Source organism: Nerophis lumbriciformis, linkage group LG14 (assembly GCF_033978685.3).
Source record: "Nerophis lumbriciformis linkage group LG14, RoL_Nlum_v2.1, whole genome shotgun sequence".
In the NCBI taxonomy this organism is placed as follows: Eukaryota; Metazoa; Chordata; class Actinopteri; order Syngnathiformes; family Syngnathidae; genus Nerophis; species Nerophis lumbriciformis.
This window is the reverse complement of record NC_084561.2, coordinates 13,166,324-13,186,923: the sequence shown is the minus strand read 5'-3', so window position 1 is coordinate 13,186,923 and position 20,600 is coordinate 13,166,324. Positions and strand designations below refer to the sequence as shown.

The window sequence follows — 20,600 nt, the reverse complement described above, 5'->3', positions numbered from 1 at the left end:
CGCTAACCGTGTTACAAAAAAGATCAGTTAGAATAATACATAATGTTGGATATAGAGAACATACAAACCCTTTATTTATTGAGTCAAAAATATTAAAGTTCGGTGATTTGGTAAAATTGCAAACAGCTAAAATGATGTACAAAGCAAACTATAACCTGCTACCAAAGAATGTACAACAATTCTTCTCAACTAAAGAGGAGAAATATAACCTTAGAGGAAAAAATAATTTAAAACATGTATATGCACGTACAACACTTAGAACTTTTAGCAAATCAGTATGTGGAATTAAATTATAGAATGGATTAAGTAAAGAAGATAAAAATTGTACTCATATGATCCAGGTTGTTCAAAATAATAGTGCTTACAAAGTACAAAGAAGATTTATGAAAAATATTTCCAACCTTATTGGAAATAAGATATTCTTCATCTCAGTATGTTAATAATGACTGAATTAATTAATTAAATATTACAAAACTGTTGTGTATACTAATTCATAGATGTTATTTTATTGTATAAAAAGGTCAGTAAATTATTCTATATATTTGTAAACGCTCTGAAGTGGGAAAGGGGTAGGATTAAATAAGCTTTGCTTCTTCCTACTCCTTTTCGGGCATGATGTAAAATGAAATGATATGAAATTGTGTGATGTATTATACTGTAAGTGTGTTCATGTTCCAAATAAACTAAAGAAAGAAAGAAAGAAAATAAATATCTATTCCTGGTGATGGGTTTTGTCAAATAAATTTCCCCGAAAAATGCGACTTATACTCCAGTGCGACTTATATATGTTTTTTTTCCTTCTTTATTGTGCATTTTCGGCAGGTGCGCCTTATACTCCGGTGCGACTTATACTCCGAAAAATACGGTAGCTACCGGCTGCCACCTACTGATATGGAAGAGTATTACACGGTTAGTCTGCCGAGCTCTAGACAGCACCGACACTCAACAACAACAACACATAATTTGCAGACTATAATTACTCGGTTGCAAAAAATATTTTTAGCCCAAATAGGTGAAATTAGCAGTGACGAGGGGGGGCCTCACCTGCCATCATGGAAAGAAAAAAAAAGTAAAAAGAAAAAAAAAAAATTAAATTGTTATATGTATCCAGTGATTATACTATAAAGTTATTTTCCATTTAACTTCACCAGTTTTAGATTATTTTTATTCAAAATCGCTGAATTTTCACATTTGCCGTTCAAATACTGAGAAGAGACGGTGCGGACAACAGCAGCCAGTTGAGGCACGTCACTCAGTGCCTCAACATGGATTGCGCAATGACTCGGCTAACTGCTGGCCTGCTGTGCAGTGAGACCGTATTGCTATATGAATTATATTATACATTTCCATAGTTTAGTTAGCTGAGGTATATAATGTACAGTGTATTTTGTCAACAACTGTATGTGTGTAACGTATTTCTTGTGCTGAGCAATCATAAAACTGCTGCGAAGACGCACTGTGTGAGGCTCAATCCCGCCTCCTGGTGCCGGTTATTGCACCTCCGCCGCAGACTGCACCCCCCGACGGGCGCGCCACACCAACCAAAGCCCACACCGAAACCCTCCACGTGCAAGACCGAATCCACCCAAAAAAAGTCACTTAACAAGAAGCCAACAAGTGCAAAAACAACATTGCTCGCGCCGGAGGAGCCGTGAACGACTGCAGGGACACAACATTAGGTACACCTGCAGAGTGCAGCACGGATTTCATATTTCATTCATTCACAACTCCTCCAACACGAACACCACTGTTCCCGCACTTATAAGTAAAGGTAAGACCATAATAACGTTTTTTTTTTAATTAAATGTGCTTTTTTGTGTGCTACAGTTTGTATGTGTAAAGTTAAAGTTAAGTTAAAGTACCAATGATTGTCACACACACACTAGGTGTGGTGAAATTTGTCCTCTGCATTTGACCCATCCCCTTGATCACCCCCTGGGAGGTGAGGGGAGCAGTGGGCAGCAGCGGCGCCGCGCCCGGGAATATTAGTTGGTGATTTAACCCCCAATTCCAACCCTTGATGCTGAGTGCCAAGCAGGGAAGAATGCTGGTATGAGCTTTTAAACATAACCCGTTAACTGCTGCCAATCAAATGGTGAATAAGATACTCTTTAGGGTTCATATGTTTGTAAATCTGACTGTGATGAAGTCAGTGCCTCACCAGTCATGAACCTCACCGCAGGTCACTGGAAATTAGGTAATCTCCAAAGGCACACCAGACTGTATCTCACACTGGACTAGAGCTGCTGGTAGAAGTAGTAAACAAAGTGATGTCACAGGTGAAGTGAATCACAGGTAAATTGAATTTGAGTACTGTCCACTATATTAGTAGTATTTTGTTGTCCTGTGAACACATTGGACCTCGACATTAATCAAATGGAGGTACTCTTCACCGCCGATACCGTTTTCTACACTGCCCGAGCTTAGCATGTAGCAATGCTCTCTTCCAGCCTGTCTTTCCTCTGGTGCATGGAGCTGCTACAGGCAAGATAAGGCTGGTCTAGGGCTTAGCGTAATCCCTCTTCCTTCTGCAGAAAAAAAAAGGACGGAAAAAAAAAAAAAAACATTGCAGAGGCTAATCAACACATGACTGAAGAAGAGACGAAGAAGTGATGGAGAGAGAAGACCGGAATGTGGGAGGTGCAGAAGAGAAGAAGAAGCAACCGTAAAAGGAACCTGGTGCGAAGTAAGACTTTTACCAGACATTTGGATACATTTCACCAGGCAGGGAAGAACAAAGGAATGCTACAATGCAGTCTGAGTATAAAAAAAAAAGGTTTTGCGTACTCAGTGATCAGAGTGAAAGCTAATCCTTTAACAAGGGGTCTGGGGGAAACCCAATCCTAGTGCCCATGAGGTTTGACATGCCTAAAGCTGGCATCCCAACTTTCAGTGGCGGGGTTCAGACAATGCGAGCTGTGAACGGGTGCTATCTAATGCCCAGGAATTAGCTGTAGCACAGTAGTTCATAGATGGGGTAGAGGATCAGCCCACCTCCACATTGCATAACATGTTGGGAACTGATAAAAAACAGCTTATGTGTGATGGTTGGGTAGAAAGCTAATAAATGGTTTATACTTGTATAGCGCTTTTCTACCTTCAAGGTACTCAAAGTGCTTTGGCACTATTTCCACATTCACCCATTCACACACACATTCACACACTGATGGCGGGAGCTGCCATGAAAGGCCCTAATCAGGACCCATCAGGAGCAAGGGTGAAGTGTCTTGCTCAAGGACATGGGATGTGACGAGGTTGGTAGAAGGTGGGGATTGAACCAGGGACCCTCAGGTTGCTGACACGGCTACTCTCCTTAACCAGCGCCACGCCGTCCCCGTTAATATCGATGTAAGCCCAACACTGAGAGACGAGATACGTGGATTACAACTCCAGTATCGTTTGTATCAGATAGCAGGTAGAGTTGGGTGTTATGGTCAGGGGCGCCGCTAGGGATTTTGGGCCCCATGAAAATAATCTTTACAGGGCCCCCAACACAGTGTCATTATTTTTTCTGTATTATAATTTCATCATCATTAGGGGCCTCTCTGGGCCCCCCTCCATCATGGGCCCCTAGAATCCGTCTCCTTTACCCCCCCTTTTTGGCACCCCTGGTTATGGTTACAGAGAGGAGATGACGGCTCAGACACCAGGGGGAGTGATAGCTCTATAGATTTATTATATATATTCACCACATATACCGTATTTTTCGGAGTATAAGTCGCACCTGCCGAAAATGCATAATAAAGTAGGAAAAAAACATATATAAGTCGCACTGGAGCCCGGCCAAACTATGAAAAAAACTGCGACTTATAGTCCGAAAAATACGGTATATATACATATATATATTAGGGATGTCCGATAATGGCTTTTTATATTCCGATATTGACCAAACCCTTACTTACCGATACCGATATCAACCGGTACCGATATCAACCGATACCAATATATACAGTCGTGGAATTAACACATTATGCCTAAATTGAATAACCAGGTATGGTGAAGATAAGGTCCTTTTTAAAAAAATAAAATAAAAATAAAATAAGATAAATTAATTAAAAACATTTTCTTGAATACAATATAAAAACAGTTACCGTATTTTTCGGACTATAAGTCGCAGTTTTTTTCATAGTTTGGCCGGGCTCCAGTGCGATTTATATATGTTTTTTTCCTTCTTTATTATGCATTTTCGGCAGGTGCGACTTATACTCTGGTGCGACTTATACTCCGAAAAATACGGTACATAGAAACTAGTAATTAATGAAAATGAGTAAAAATTAACTGTTAAAGGTTAGTGGACCAGCAGCACGCACAATCATGTGTGCTTACGGACTGTATCCCTGCAGACTGTATTGATATATATTGATATATAATGTAGGAACCAGAATATTAATAACAGAAAGAAACAACCCTTTTGTGTGAATGAGTGTAAATGGGGGAGGGTTTTTTGGGGGGTTGGTGCACTTATTGTAAGTGTATCTTGTGTTATTTATGTTGATTTATTAAAAAACAAACAAAAAAAAACCGATACCGATAATAAAAAAACGATACCGATAATTTACAATATTACACCCCTGCCGATATTATCGGACATTTCTAATATATATATATATATATATATATATGTATAATAATCAAATAATATATAAAATAAACTAAGGAAATAGAGTGTGAACTAGATCCAAAGTGTAGGTGGTGTGTTGCTATGTGTGTGATTAGCTGAGGTGTGTGTTACCAAATGTTGTCGAGAGCGAAGGAACACGGCAGGCCGTAGGAGAGAAGAGACAAGATCCGTTTCCAAGCGGAAGGTCGAGAATCCAAAAGGGCAGTCCGGGAACCAAGGGGACAAAAAGGTGAGGAGACGCACAGCTCGCCAACACAGGAACAAAGGCAGACGCTGGAAGGACAAGGAAGAACAACGAAACACGGGGTGAACACGGAGAGAAAGCGCGAGCATACATATCCGAACCAATAGAAGACTATATTCCGGCGCGGCATGGCAGCTTGTGCAGGCTTAAGAAGGCAGCTCAATCATTACAGGCAGGTGCGCTGTTTCCCGGTGAATGGTTGCAGCTGGCGGCTGCTGCAAGGCGGAGACGCGTGGGGCGCGTCCCTGGAAGTGCGCGGCCGTGGGCGTGTCCCGAGGTACGACAAGCAGAGCGCAATGATGAGGGATCAGTGCCTCTCCCGATAATCTCCCGGGGGTCAACCATTCTCCCGAATTTCTCCCGATTTCCACCCAGACAGCAATATTGCCTTAAAGGCACTGCATTTCCGTGCTGACCTAACCACGTAATATCTACGGCTTTTCACACAAACAAGTGAATGCAATGCATACTTGGTCAACAGCCATACAGGTCACATTGAGGGTGGCCGTATAAACAACTTTGACACTGTTACAAATATGCGCCACACTGTGAACCCACACCAAACAAGAATGACAAACACATTTCGGTAGAACATTCGCACCGTAACACAACATAAACACAACAGAACAAATACCCAGAACCCCTTGCAGCACTAACTCTTCCGGGACGCCACAATATACACCCCACCCAACCCCGCCCACCTCAACCTCCTCATGCTCTCTCAGGGAGAGAATGTCCCAAATTCCAAGCTGCTGTTTTGAGGCATGATAAAAAAAAATAATGCACTTTGTGACTTCAATAATAAATATGGCAGTGCCATGTTGGCATTTTTTTTCCCATAACTTGAGTTGATTTATTTTGGAAAACCTTGTTACATTGTTTAATGCATCCAGCGGGGCATCACAACAAAATTAATTCCACGACGATTGATATCGGAATCGGTATTTAAGAGTTGGACAATATCGGAATGTCGGATATCGGCAAAAAGGCCATTATCGGACATCTCCAGTTGCAATATTATTTTTTTCAAGTTGGTACCAATACGTTGGAAGGGAGAAAAACTGATCATTTATGTCTACTAATTTTTTTAAATGTTGATTTAGGTATAGTTTGTGACATCTGGGGCCTCATGCATTAAAAGTTGCCTGCATTTCCCTATTGCTACGACCCCTTAGGCCAGACCATTCTTTGTTTAGTTTTTGCTTCACTTCCTTTCTCGTGCTCTTATTTTGTTTCCACTTCCTGTTCTGGTTGTATTGTCCATGCACCGGCTAACGCTGTCGTCATCACCTGGGAGTGATTACGTTTGTCACCTGTTCCTAATCATCACCTGGGCAGTATTTAAGCCAGTCAAATTTCATTGTGGGTGTTTGCCTTTCTGAATTCTTGTTTTGCTTTGTTGTTTAACTTTCTTTAGCTATTTTTTTCCCCCATGCACAGTCTCCCCGTGCTTGTTTTGTGCATATCCCTGTCGCACTCTACCTTGGATGTTGTACTTTTGGACACTAAAACACTGCGAAACCTGCAAGCTGACTGCTGTCTTTTGAAGTCCCGACCTCCACTAAGAAGAGCGTTCCTGACACGTATGTTCGAGTCCAGAAAAGTAGATAGGCAAGAAAAAAATGAGATGTATTAAAACAGGGGTGTCAAACGTACGGCCCGGGGGCCGGATCAGGCCCGCGAACAGGTGTTATCCGGCCCTCGGGATGAGTTTGCTAAGTATAAAAATCAACCTGAATTTTTTTAATGAAAGAGACTGCTGTTCTAAATGTGTCCACTGGATGTCGCAATAGCAATTTTTTGTATCTCTGTAGATGATGCTATTGATTATATGATTTTGTACATGCATATGTACAAAATAAACCACATGTTAGTGCACCAGTCGAGGAAAATTATCAAACTACTGTACATAAATAACATACTGTAATTTCCATCCATCAATTTTCTACCGCTTATTCCCTTTGGGGTCGCGGGGGGCGCTGGAGCCTATCTCAGCTACAATCGGGCGGAAGGCGGGGTACACCCTGGACAAGTCGCCACCTCATCGCAGGGCCAATTTGATTTTGATATTTTTTTATTTTGATAGATTGAAAATTAACACCAATGAGTTGACTGATGAACATTATCACATAATTTAATCAGAAAGTCAAAATAACAACAAATAAAGATAGATAGAATACTAATAACTAACATGTAAGTGCAACATGTAAGTGTAAAAAAAAAAAGCTTGTTCTATTTTTAAACGAAGAAAACCATTTGATGTTGTCTTGATTTTACCAGTCCGGCCCACTTGGGAGTAGATTTTTCTCCATGTGGCCCCCCCCCATCTTAAATTAGTTTGACACCCCTGTATTAAAGGCTGCGCACGGACTAATCGAAGGACATCGCAGTCAAAATGAAAATTGACCACAGGCCACGCCCCCTTGTAAATACGCATATCATAATGAAATTAAAGTTAAAGTACCATTGATTGTCACACACACACTAGGTGTGACGAAATTATTCTCTGCATTTGACCCATCACCCTTGATCACCCCCTGGGAGGTGAGGGGAGCAGTGAGCAGCAGCGTTGGCCACGCCCGGGAATTATTTTTGGTGATTTAACCCCCAATTCCAACCCTTCATGCTGAGTGCCAAGCAGGGAGGTGATGAGTCCCATTTTTATAGTCTTTGGTATGACTCGGCCGGGGTTTGAACTCACGACCTACCGATCTCAAGGCGGACACTCTAACAGTAACCATGTGCCTGAGCTCTCTGGCCAATCACAGGAAGTGCTTGTTTCTCGTGTTTCGAGCGAACGACAGCGGATTGAAATTGTGAGAATGGTGTGAGCTCCAGAAACCGCAGACAGGCTGAAATAAAGAAACGGTCAGGTAGAAGGTGAAGAAGAAGATGGATGTGCATCACCAAAAATGAAAAGTGCTTAAAAAGATACACTATATTGCCAAAAGTATTTGATTACCACCTGCCTTTACTCACATATGAACTTGAAGTGCCATCCCATGGAATTGTCCAAAATGTTTTGGTATCCTGGAGCATTCAAAGTTCATTTCACTGGAACTAAGGGTCCAAGCCCAACTCCTGAAAAACAACCCCACACCATAATTCCTCCTCCACCAAATGTCACACTGCAGTCCGAAATGTAGCGTTCTCCTGGCAACCTCCAAACCCAAACTCGTCCATCAGATTGCCAGATGGAAAAGCATGATTCATCAGTCCAGAGAAGGCGTCTCCACTGCTCTAGAGTCCACTGGCGACGTGCTTTACACCACTGCATCCCACGCTTTGCATTGGACTTGGTTATGTATGGCTTAGATGCAGCTGTCGGCCATGGTAACCCATTCAATGAAGCTCTCTGCGTACTGTACGTGGGCTAATTGGAAGGTTTGGAGCTCTGTAGCAACTGACTGACTATGGGCTTCAGCATCCACTGACCCCTCTCTGTCAGTTTACGTGGCCTACCGCTTCGTGGCTGAGTTGCTGTTGTTCCCAAACTCTACCATTTTCTTATAATAAAGCCGATCGTTAACTTTGGAATATTTAGAAGCGAGGGAATTTCATGACCGGATTTGTTGCACAGGTGGCATCCTATGACAGTTCAACGCTGGAAATCACTGAGCTCCTGAGAGCCGCCCATTCTTTCACAAATGTTTCTAGAAACAGTTTCCATGCCAAAGTGCTTGATTTTATACACCTGTGGCCAAGTGATTAGGACACACCTGATTCTGATCATTTGGATGGGTGGCCAAATACAGTAAAACAAATTTTATCATCCATCCATCCATCCATCCATCCATCCATCCATCAAAAACGAAAAACAATAGACAACTTAGCTTGAACATATGTGTTGTACATAACTGAGTATTTATTGTATGCATTACAAGTGCTTTGTTAATTTAACAAACAAAACCATTCGGTCTAACATTTATTGTGATTCATTATTGTCATTTCCAAGAGCCATAACCGATGCGACAATTCAATAATGTGGTTAAGATGCAGCTGTTTGTAATTATACATTTGACCAGCAGGTGGTGTCTTGTGCCGAAGCATGCGTTGAAGCTTCGAGGATTTCTCCAACCAATTGGCTCGAGTGGTTCGATGTCTCATGAGGCTTCATGTGACCGTCAGGACTGCTAGGCAAAGGAGCGTTTGATTTGCTGACCCTAACCCACCTACCCCACGGTAAAGGTAATCTCACCTTATTGGAGCGTTTTGAATCAGTATAAAGAAAAGGTTAATCAGCTGTGCTACGTGGCTTGTATTTAATTCCATAGGTTGCACAGTACCACGATAATGAATAGCGGCAGTAACCTCTGTTACCCTGATTGCCAAATAACACTGACATTAAGTTTGCCGTCTGTATTGCCTAGTTTGGGGGCGGGAAACACTTGTTACTAGAGATGTCCGATAATGGCTTTTTTGCTGATATCCAATATTCCGATATTGTCCAACTCTTAATTACCGATTCCGATATCAACCGATATATACAGTCGTGGAATTAGCACATTATTATGCCTAATTTTGTTGTGATGCACCGCTGGATGCATTAAACAATGTAACAAGGTTTTCCAAAATAAATCCACTCAAGTTATGGAAAAAAATGCCAACATGGCACTGCCATATTTATTATTGAAGTCACAAAGTGCATTATTTTTTTTAACATGCGTCAAAACAGCAGCTTGGAATTTGGGACATGCTCTCAATGCCTGAGAGAGCATGAGGAGGTTGAGGTGGGCGGGGTTGGGGGGGTGGGGTTGAGGTGGGGGGGTTAGGGGGTAGCGGGGGGTGTATATTGTAGCGTCCCGGAAGAGTTAGTGCTGCAAGGGATTCTGGGTATTTGTTCTGTTGTGTTTATGTTGTGTTACGGTGCGGATGTTCTCCCGAAATGTGTTTGTCATTCTTGTTTGGTGTGGGTTCACAGTGTGGCGCATATTTGTAACAGTGTTAAAGTTGTTTATACGGCCACCTTCAGTGTGACCTGTATGGCTGTTGACCAGGTATGCATTGCATTCACTTGTGTGTGTCAAAAGCCGTAGGTATTATGTGATTGGGCCGGCACGCAAAGTCAGTGCCTTTAAGGTTTATTGCCGCTCTGTACTTCTCCCTACGTCCGTGTACACAGCGGCGTTTTAAAAAGTCATAAATTTTCCTTTTTGAAACCGATACCGATAATTTTGAAACCGATATCGATAATTTCCGATATTACATTTTATTAAAGCATTTATCGGCCGATAATATCAGCAGTCCGGTATTATCGGACATCCCTACTTGTTACCAACATTTTTGGTCATTTTCACTATCTCACTCACTAAAATCAGAATCGGAATCAGAAATACTTTAATAATCCCCGATGGGGAAATTAAGATTTTCACCACAATCCCATTCAAGAGCAGAGAAAACATTACAGGGAGACCGAACAGGATCGCTAACGGGTCTGCCAACTTCCGGCGCCCCTTACAAAAAGGTGAGAAACAGATAAAAGCTGGGGGGGTTTAAAAAAATAAATAAATAAATAAAAATCAGTCCAAGCCTGGCTCCCTGGAGAGGGGGTTCAACTGATGCCAAGGAAAAGAAAACCTCATAGCCATAGCACACATAAACATGTGTGTAAGAGGTAAACATCAAAGAACACACATAACATAAAGACATTAAAGGCCTACTGAAATGCGATTTTCTTATTTAAACGGGGATAGCAGGTCCATTCTATGTGTCATACTTGATCATTTCGCTATATTGCCATATTTTTGCTGAAAGGATTTAGTAGAGAACACTGACGATAAAGTTCGCAACTATTGGTCGCTGATAAAAAAGCCTTGCCTGTACCGGAAGTAGCAGACGATATGCGCGTGACGTCACAGGTTGTGGAGCTCCTCACATCTGCACATTGTTTACAATCATGGCCACCAGCAGCGAGAGCAATTCGGACCGAGAAAGCGACGATTTCCCCATTAATTTGAGCGAGGATGAAAGATTTGTGGATGAGGAAAGTGAGAGTGAAGGACTAGAGGGCAGTGGGAGCGATTCAGATAGGGAAGATGCTGTGAGAGGCGGGTGGGACCTGATATTCAACTGTGAATGACTAAAACAGTAAATAAACACAAGACTTATATATATATACTCTATTAGCCACAACACAACCAGGCTTATATTTAATATGCCACAAATTAATCCCGCATAACAAACACCTCCCCCCTCCCGTCAATATAACCCGCCAATACAACTCAAACACCTGCACAACACACTCAATCCCACAGCCCAAAGTACCGTTCACCTCCCCAAAGTTCATACAGCACATATATTTCCCCAAAGTCCCCAAAGTTACGTACGTGACATGCACATAGCGGCACGCACGTACGGGCAAGCGATCAAATGTTTGGAAGCCACAGCTGCATGCGTACTCACGGTACCGCGTCTGCGTATCCAACTCAAAGTCCTCCTGGTAAGAGTCTCTGTTGTTCCAGTTCTCCACAGGCCAATGGTAAAGATTGACTGTCATCTTTCGGGAATGTAAACAATGAAACACCGGCTGTGTTTGTGTTGCTGCAGCCGCCCGTAATACACCGCTTCCCACCTACAGCTTTCTTCTTTGCTGTCTCCATTGTTCATAGATAAAAATTGCAAAAGATTCACCAACACAGATGTCCAGAATACTGTGGAATTTTGCGATGAAAACAGACGACTTAATAGCTGGCCACCATGCTGTCCCAAAATGTCCTCTACAATCCGTGAGGTCACGCGCAGACGTCATCATACCGAGACGTTTTCAGCAGGATATTTCGCGCGGAATTTAAAATTGCACTTTGGTAAGATAACCCGGCCGTATTGGCATGTGTTGCAACGTTAAGATTTCATCATTGATATATAAACTATCAGACTGCGTGGTCGGTAGTAGTGGGTTTCAGTAGGCCTTTAAAAGAGCAGAGCTAATGCAACCAGCCACAAAAGTAAACAACAAAAAAGCATATACACTGTGGCCAGAGACAGCAGCAGACCCAACAAAGCAACCAAGCGAGAGCCGACTCCACCCTCGACCGCCCACTAACTCTCGGCCAGTGTCCAGTCCGGATGAATGAGCGGGGATACGTCCAGGGAGACCGAGGTGTCCGATACCTACTCATTCAGCCAAGACAATGTGAAGCTTGTCCGTCCCGGCGCTCAGCACCAGCTCCGGAGCCCTTTCTCTTCATCCGCATCTCCTACGGTCTCTCCAAACGGACTCTGGTGTGGCAGAGACCCAGCAGCTGGTCTCCATGGCCAAAAGGCTCCCGGGAGGCAGATCCAGAAGTTCACAAAAACGCACCGCTGAAGTCACGAAAGTGCCACCCCTTGTCACACAGTCCCAAAGGCTCCAGAACCAAAAGGCAAAAAAAACCCACATAAAAACAAACATCAGGAACACAAAAGGATGACACAAGAGCACAGAGCTCCTGCCACCAGCAGCCACTATAGCAGGGCCATCTTGGGGAAAAAGAGCCTAAAACCATGATACAATTCATTCTTCGACACGATATTCCTCTTAAAAGCAAAGAAAACGTGGTCTGGTATGACTAGGTTTGATAAGTTAGCGTGACTTTCCAAAGGCGAGATATACGCCAGGAGGTGAAACATCATCACCGGTCGGGAAATAGAGCTGCAATAGGTTTGACACTTCAATAACAGCCCATGATTGAAACAATAGCAAGAAAAGCCATTTACTTGTAATGGAACCCTAAGTGATAACACAACAGTATTAGGCGGCCTTATTTGTGTTGGATTTAGTGCTCAAGGAAGCAGAAAAAAAATATTCTGTCACTTTGCCACTCCACTGATAAGGCTTTGTTCCCTGACAGATTTTTTTTTTTTCAATCACATTGGCCTGTGTTCTCTCATAATTCAATCGTCCTTTTGTTCACAATATTAACATACGAGGTCAAGTTCATTGGCTGTAAAGGTACAGCACAATAGTTCATACAAAACGAGTTAAATAAATGATCACCTTACGCCGACAGAAAAAGTATGATATTTTAGGCTATGTCTACACTAAGCCGGATAACCCCTTAAACAAATAATTATTTAGCCTAAGTCCCGTTTCAATATCGATTCTTGGGTCACGATTCGATTCAAAATCTATTTTTTTTCGATTCAACGCGATTCTCGATTCAAAAACGATATTTTACCCTATTCCAAATTATTCTCTATTCATTCAGTACATAGGATTTAAGCAGGATCTACCCCAGTCTGATGACATGCAAGCAGAGTAGTAGATTTTTGTAAAAGGCTTTTATAATTGTAAAGGACAATGTTTTATCAACTGATTGCAATAATGTAAATTTGTTTTAACTAGGGCAGCACGGTGGCAGAGGGGTTAGTGCATCTGCCTCACAATACAAAGGTCCTGAGTAGTCTTGGGTTCAATCCCGGCCTCGGGATCTTTCTGTGTGGAGTTTGCATGTTCTCCCCGTGACTGCGTGGGTTCCCTCCGGGTACTCCGGCTTCCTCCCACCTCCAAAGACATGCACCTGGGGATAGGTTGATTGGCAACACTAAATTGGCCCTAGTGTGTGAATGTGAGTGTGAATGTTGTCTGTCTATCTGTGTTGGCCCTGCGATGAGGTGGCGACTTGTCCAGGGTGTACCCCGCCTTCCGCCTGATTGTAGCTGAGATAGGCTCCAGCGCCCCTCGCGACCCCAAAGGGAATAAGCGGTAGAAAATGGATGGATGGATGGATGTTTTAACTATTAAATGAACCAAAAATATGACTTATTTCATCTTTGTGAAAATATTGGACACAGTGTGTTGTCAAGCTTATGAGATGCGATGCAAGTGTAAGCCACTGTGACACTATTGTTCTTTTTTTTTCTTTTTTTACAAATGTCTAATGATAATGTCAATGAGGGGTTTTTAATCAATGCTATGTTGAAATTGTAACTAATATTGATACTGTTGTTGATAATATTCATTTTTGTTTCACTACTTTTGGTTTGTTCTGTGTCGTGTTTGTCTCAATTGCTCTGTTTATCGCAGTTCTGAGTGTTGCTGGGTCGGGTTTGGTTTTGGAATTGGATTGCATTGTTATGGTATTGCTGTGTATTGTTTTGTTGGATTCATTAATTAAAAAAAAATAAATAAATAAATTAAAAAATTAAAAAATCGATTTTTTAAAAATCAATCAATCAATCAATGTTTATTTATATAGCCCTAAATCACAAGTGTCTCAAAGGGCTGCACAAGCCACGACGACATCCTCGGTACAGAGCCCACATAAGGGCAAGGAAAAACTCACCCCAGTGGGACGTCGATGTGAATGACTATGAGAAACCTTGGAGAGGACCGCATATGTGGGTAACCCCCCCCTCTAGGGGAGACCGAATGCAATGGATGTCGAGTGGGTCTGACATAATATTGTGAGAGTCTAGTCCATAGTCGATCCAACATAATCGTAAGAGTCCAGTCCATAGTGGGGCCAGCAGGACACCATCCCGAGCGGAGACGGGTCAGCAGCGCAGAGATGTTCCCAACCGATGCACAGGCAAACGGTCCACTCCGGGTCCTGACTCTGGACAGCCAGCACTTCATCCATGGCCACCGGACCTGTGGCCCCCCCCCCATTAGGGAGAGGGGAGCAGAGGAGAAAAGAAAAGAAACGGCAGATCAACTGGTCTAAAAGGGGGGTCTATTTAAAGGCCAGAGTATACAAATGAGTTTTAAGATGGGACTTAACTGCTTCTACTGAGGTAGCATCTCTAATTGTTACCGGGAGGGCATTCCATAGTACTGGAGCCCGAATAGAAAACGCTCTATAGCCTGCAGACTTTTTTTGGGCTCTGGGAATCACTAATAAGCCGGAGTTCTTTGAACGCAGATTTGTTGCCGGGACATATGGCACAATACAATCGACAAGATAGGACGGAGATAGACCGTGTAGTATTTTATACGTAAGTAGTAAAACCTTAAAGTCGCATATTAAGTGCACAGGAAGCCAGTGCAGGTGAGCCAGTATAGGCCTAATATGATCAAACTTTCTTGTTCTTGTCAAAAGTCTAGCAGTCGCATTTTGCACCAACTATAATCTTTTAACGCTAGACATAGGGAGACAAAATGAGAATCGATTCTGAATTGCACAACGTGAGAATCGTGATTCGAATTCAAATCTATTTTTTCCCACACCCCTAGTTTCGACCACACAAATTCATCGTTTAAGGTTCCCCTCAATGGATAATTTTTTACACAGGTAAGTGCGCAGTCTATTTCTTGAATCTCCCGCTCTTAGCTTTATATGGACTCATTGATTGTTTACAAACTGAGTTCAGAGGAAGTGACACCAGAAAGACCGCGCCCCACACAGGAAGTGAATTCAGAAAGAAGCCAGCTTCATAACAGACACACACAAATACCTTTAAAAAAGGAAACGTGCAATTGCAGCTATTTGGGATACAACACATCTCAGACGGCAACATAGCAGTTGAGCGACGGTTTTGGATAAGGCCTGGAAAAACGGCAGCCTGGTCGGATATGTTTGTCAACGAGTGTGTTGTGCCAGCAGAACGGCAAGAGAACTTTCTAATGTCCAGGTCAGCTGTGATTCTACTTAGTGAAAAACTTTGTGCATTTGTCGAAGGGTAGACAATGAGAATGCAGGCTCCCGTGGACGAGGGAAGACAACGGAAAACAGCGAATGCATTTGGACTGGCAAAGCAGACTTATTTATTAGATATTGTCCACCATGTATGTCGCGGACTCAACGTCTCGGTCCAGAGTATATAAAGTCACCAAAAACGAATGGACAATGAAGGTGAAGGCAAAAGAGTGAGGAGTGTCCTAACCAGATATCTAGATCCCTAGATTGACTGATGTCAAATGTTATTTATCACATTGTTTACTTTCACGTGTTTTTTAAAGATTTTATTAATTTATGATGTCTCAGATTTTTTTTTTTTGTAAAAAAAAAAAAGCACTTTACATTGAGTAAACAACCTCAAGGTACTACAGTGTATTAAAAAAAAAAATATATATATATATATATATATATAAAAAGATAATAAAAATAAATAAAAATAAAAACTAGAACAGCCTAATAGCTAGAACTAGTATGCATATATTTAAAAAAAGGGTTTTTTAAAAAGAAGGGTTTTTAAGCCTTTTTTAAAAGCATCCACAGTCTGTGGTGCCCTCAGGTGGTCAGGGAGAGCGTTCCACAGACTGGGAGCGGCGAAGCAGAAAGCCCGGTCTCCCATTGTTTGTAGCTTTGTCCTCGGTGGTTGGAGGAGGTTAGCCTGTCCGGAGCGGAGGGTGAGTAGTTATTTGAGGTAGACGGGGGCATTTCCATGGAGGCACTGGTGGGCTAGTAGGGAGACATTGTATTCAATCCTGAGTGGAACAGGAAGCCAGTGAATGGATTTGAGAATTGGTGTGATATGGTCATTATCCTAGCAGCACTATTCTGTATGTATTGCAGCTTCTGGATGTTCTTGCTGGGGATCCCGACAAGAAGTGCGTTGCAGTAGTCTAGTCTAAGGTGTGATTCACTACAATAGGGCCCCACAGCACACTGGATTCCAGTTAATTGAAATACCACAACACTGGATATTGTTCAGATAAGATTAAATGTAAGAACTTGCACACAACGCAACACTGGAGGTGACTATGACGAGGGGGCAGAGGGGGTCTTAAGCAACCATTGTGTGTGTGTGTGGACAAGGATAAGTTTAGGTGGGATTTACCCCTGGATAACCTTTACAACTTGGCTTAGTGGAGAAAGGGCCTTATAGTGTAAGATTTTTGGTTTTGTTGCAGTAAGAATAGAATGAAAAGCATTTTTTTTTAAACGTGTAACCATGAGATCTTGATGCATGCTGTCAGTGCCAATTGTGTATCCTTGTTCTGCATAATGCAGATTTTTGAAGGGGAACATTGTCACAATTTCAGAAGGGATAAAACCATTAAAAATCAGTTCCCAGTGGCTTATTTTATTTTTCGAAGTTTTTTTCAAAATTTTACCCATCACGCAATATCCCTAAAAAAAGCTTCAAAGTGCCTGATTTTAACCATCGTTATATACACCCGTCCATTTTCCTGTGACGTCACATAGTGATGCCAATACAAACAAACATGGCGGATAGAACATCAAGCTATAGCGACATTAGCTCGGATTCAGACTCGGATTTCAGCGGCTTAAGCGATTCGACAGATTACGCATGTATTGAAACGGATGGTTGTAGTGTGGAGGCAGGTAGCGAAAACGAAATTGAAGAAGAAACTGAAGCTATTGAGCCATATCGGTTTGAACCGTATGCAAGCGAAACTGACGAAAACGACACGGGAGAAAGCGAGGACGAATTCGGCGATCGCCTTCTAACCAACGATTGGTATGTGTTTGTCTGGCATTAAAGGAAACTAACAACTATGAACTAGATTTACAGCATATGAAATACATTTGGCAACAACATGCACTTTGAGAGTGCAGACAGCCCATTTCAGGCGCGCTAAGAACATATATTTTTCCACGATTTCAGCACTCAGGTTAACCATACCTAAATAGACACAAAATACTGCATTACACAAGACTACCCGAATGTACTCGAATGATTGAAAAAAATAAATGTTTTTAAGCTAAATTACTGGTAAACACAGTTTATGTATAATAATTTACGTAAAACCGCGAGTAATGAATAAAGTTTTCATCAATTAATATATTCTGTAGACATACCCTCATCCGCTCTCTTTTCCTGAAAGCTGATCTGTCCAGTTTTGGAGTTGATGTCAGCATCTGCTTTGAGTGTCGCAGGATATCCACACATTCTTGCCATCTCTGTCGTAGCATAGCTTTCGTCGGTAAAGTGTGCGGACCAAACGACTGACCATTTCGTCGGCTTTCCCCACAGCCTCGTATTTTGAACAAATTTCGTCCAATTTCTTGCCACTTTCGCATCTTTGGGCCACTGGTGCAACTTGAATCCGTCCCTGTTCGTGTTGTTACACCCTCCGACAACACACCGACGAAAGTGAGAAAATGGCGGATTGCTTCCCGATGTGACGTCACGTTGTGACGTCATCGCTCCGAGAGCGAATAATAGAAAGGCGTTTAATTCGCCAAAATTCACCCATTTAGAGTTCGGAAATCGGTTAAAAAAATATATGGTCTTTTTTCTGCAACATCAAGGTATATATTGACGCTTACATAGGTCTGGTGATAATGTTCCCCTTTAATGTCTTTTTTTGACCAAAAATGGAGCAACAATTAAGTGGAGACAAGTTTGATTGAAGAGTCGGTCATGAGAAAAAACACATCTTCTAAAGACCGAAACCTTCTTGCCCATTTTGTACACAATCTTGTTTACATGACAAGACGAATTGATTATTTATGGTTAACCCCAACAGCTCCACCTAATGCGCCTGTTCCTCAAAAAATACCTTTCAGAGTGACTGGCAGAGGCGGCACCGTCTTTAATGTGTGTTTGGGGCCTAGGATTGTTTAAAACAAGCCCATTACTGTCAAGCCGACTGGAAACACAGTCCAGTTCACTTTGCTGTGCATTAGGTTCAAGGTTTATTATTATTATTATTGTCATTCTCCACATGTTACATGAATTTACCATGAATTGATTAACGTGGACCCCAACTTAAACAAGTTGAAAAATGTATTCGGGTGTTACCATTTAGTGGTCAATTGTACGGAATATGTACTGTACTGTGCAATCTACTAATAAAAGTTTCAATCAATCAATCAATCAAAAACATACAGTGGGCGAAATTACGTTCATCGTACTCATCGCTGGGGATGTAATGATATGAAAGTGTTATCACGATTACTGCGACCCAAAGTATCCCGGTTATCATTATAGTCACTGTATTGCTGAATGTGTTTTTAACCAAACATAAATTAAGAAAACAAAACAAAAAAAACAACACCATGCACTTTCCTTGGCAAAAAATAACTACAAATTATCTTTATTAATATTGTATTATTTATATGATTCATTATTCATACTTATTTATTATAATATACATATTGTTCTGGATTCTTAGGAGCTACATTGCTGTACCTGAAATTGTGATGTATCGATGTTCGAAATAAACTCAAAACATAACCATGAATGACAGTTAATATGCATATCCGCATTTAACCCTTGTGTGGTGTTCGGGTCTGTGGGACCCGTTTTAATTTTTTATTACAAAAAAAATGATACAATTAATTAATTTTTCAAATTGAGACTCACTGACTTTGGCTCTTTTTCTGTGAAGAACATATATCAGAATACATATTCAATGACCACACACCATACACCACCCCTACACATTTCTATTACATATAAGATCAACGGGTCTAATAGAAGTGTGGGAATTGATGTTCTGTGTACCACACACACACACACACACACACACACACACACACACACACACACACACACACACACACACACACACACACACACACAGCAGGCCTAGACAGGAGGAGGACAGAGTGTAGCTACACAGAACATCAGAGGGTCAAATGTGCGAGAAAATGAGAGCAGACAGTGTTGACAAACAATGTTGCAACCTTGTGTGGGAACCGCAGGTGCAGAAACACAAAAGAAGAATCCCTGTGGGATGCAGAAACTGGCAGAGAAATTTTCCGTGCAACGTTCATATTGTTGTTACTCAGCCAGCGTTTGTGGGTCTGATGGACCCGTTGCATTTTGTGGCTTTTAATGCCTCACAACCAAACACTTTTATGTTAAAATACTGAACAGATGTTTATTGGGATAAGGTAAACATCTGTTCAGTATTTTAATATAAAAGTGTTTGATTGTGAGGCATTAAAAGCCACAAAATGCAACGGGTCCATCAGACCCACAAACGCTGGCTGAGTAACAACAATATGAACATTACACACGTGTTAAGATAGCCAGCAATCAGCGTGCAAGCTAGTGACCTAGCAATCAGGGCGCTGGCTGCTTCTCCGGAAAATTAACGGTATTAACGTGCCATGAATTGATCAAAATGCGGTAATCAATCAGACTTTTACGATAATTTAAATTTGACATGGTAATACTAATCATCGGGAATCTGATCACGGTTTACTTTATCATTAATACTGGTAATTGTTACAATCCTACTCAAGGCATGTATTAGGGTTGTCAAAAAAAATCGAATCTCGATTCTTATTTGTAACGATTCTTAAAGGGGAACTGCACTTTTTTGAGGAATTTTTCGTTCACAGTAATTATGAAAGACATGACGACGGATGGATTTTTTTTGTAATGCATTCAAACTCGTAAAAAAACGTAAATAGAAATCCCCTTACATCGGAGCCAATAGGAGCTCCTCTATTTTTCCCATAAAATCCAATAAATATCCAAAAAGCACCAACAATACTCCATTTACATTTCCTGGCTCAAATACTAACCAAGTATTAGTGATATTGTTATTATAAGCGCTAACGCAGAAAAACTATTTATGTCTCCCTATGTTTACGTCATCGAGTGGTCTGCTGTTTTACTATCTTCCCTGCTCCTTGGAAGTTTATTGTAGATCATAAATCGTGCCTATCACCTGGAAAGTAGGTGGCTGAGGAGGTATTCCGACCAGTTGGTACACTTCGACAGCCATTTAGGACCCGGATCTGGTAAAAACGACACAAAAAGACGCTTGGTCTTAACCGTAAACCATGATCTATGATATCTATAATATACAGGCAATGTATTATGAAAAATACAAATGATATATTCTTATTTCAGAAATAACTTGTATTGATGGTAATGTAAGATGTAGAT

General features: G+C 41.6%; 1 long non-coding RNA gene across 1 annotated transcript in view; it reads left to right on the top strand.

The window, feature by feature from the left end:
• Positions 1-6,291: 6,291 nt before the first annotated feature.
• The window catches only part of LOC133616801 (uncharacterized), an 88,044-nt gene continuing 73,735 nt past the window's right edge, over positions 6,292-20,600 (top strand). The window contains exons 1-2 of the long non-coding RNA XR_009816908.2: positions 6,292-6,448; positions 8,894-9,053. This is a non-coding gene — a long non-coding RNA (uncharacterized lncRNA). The remainder of the gene's footprint in view (positions 6,449-8,893; positions 9,054-20,600) is intronic.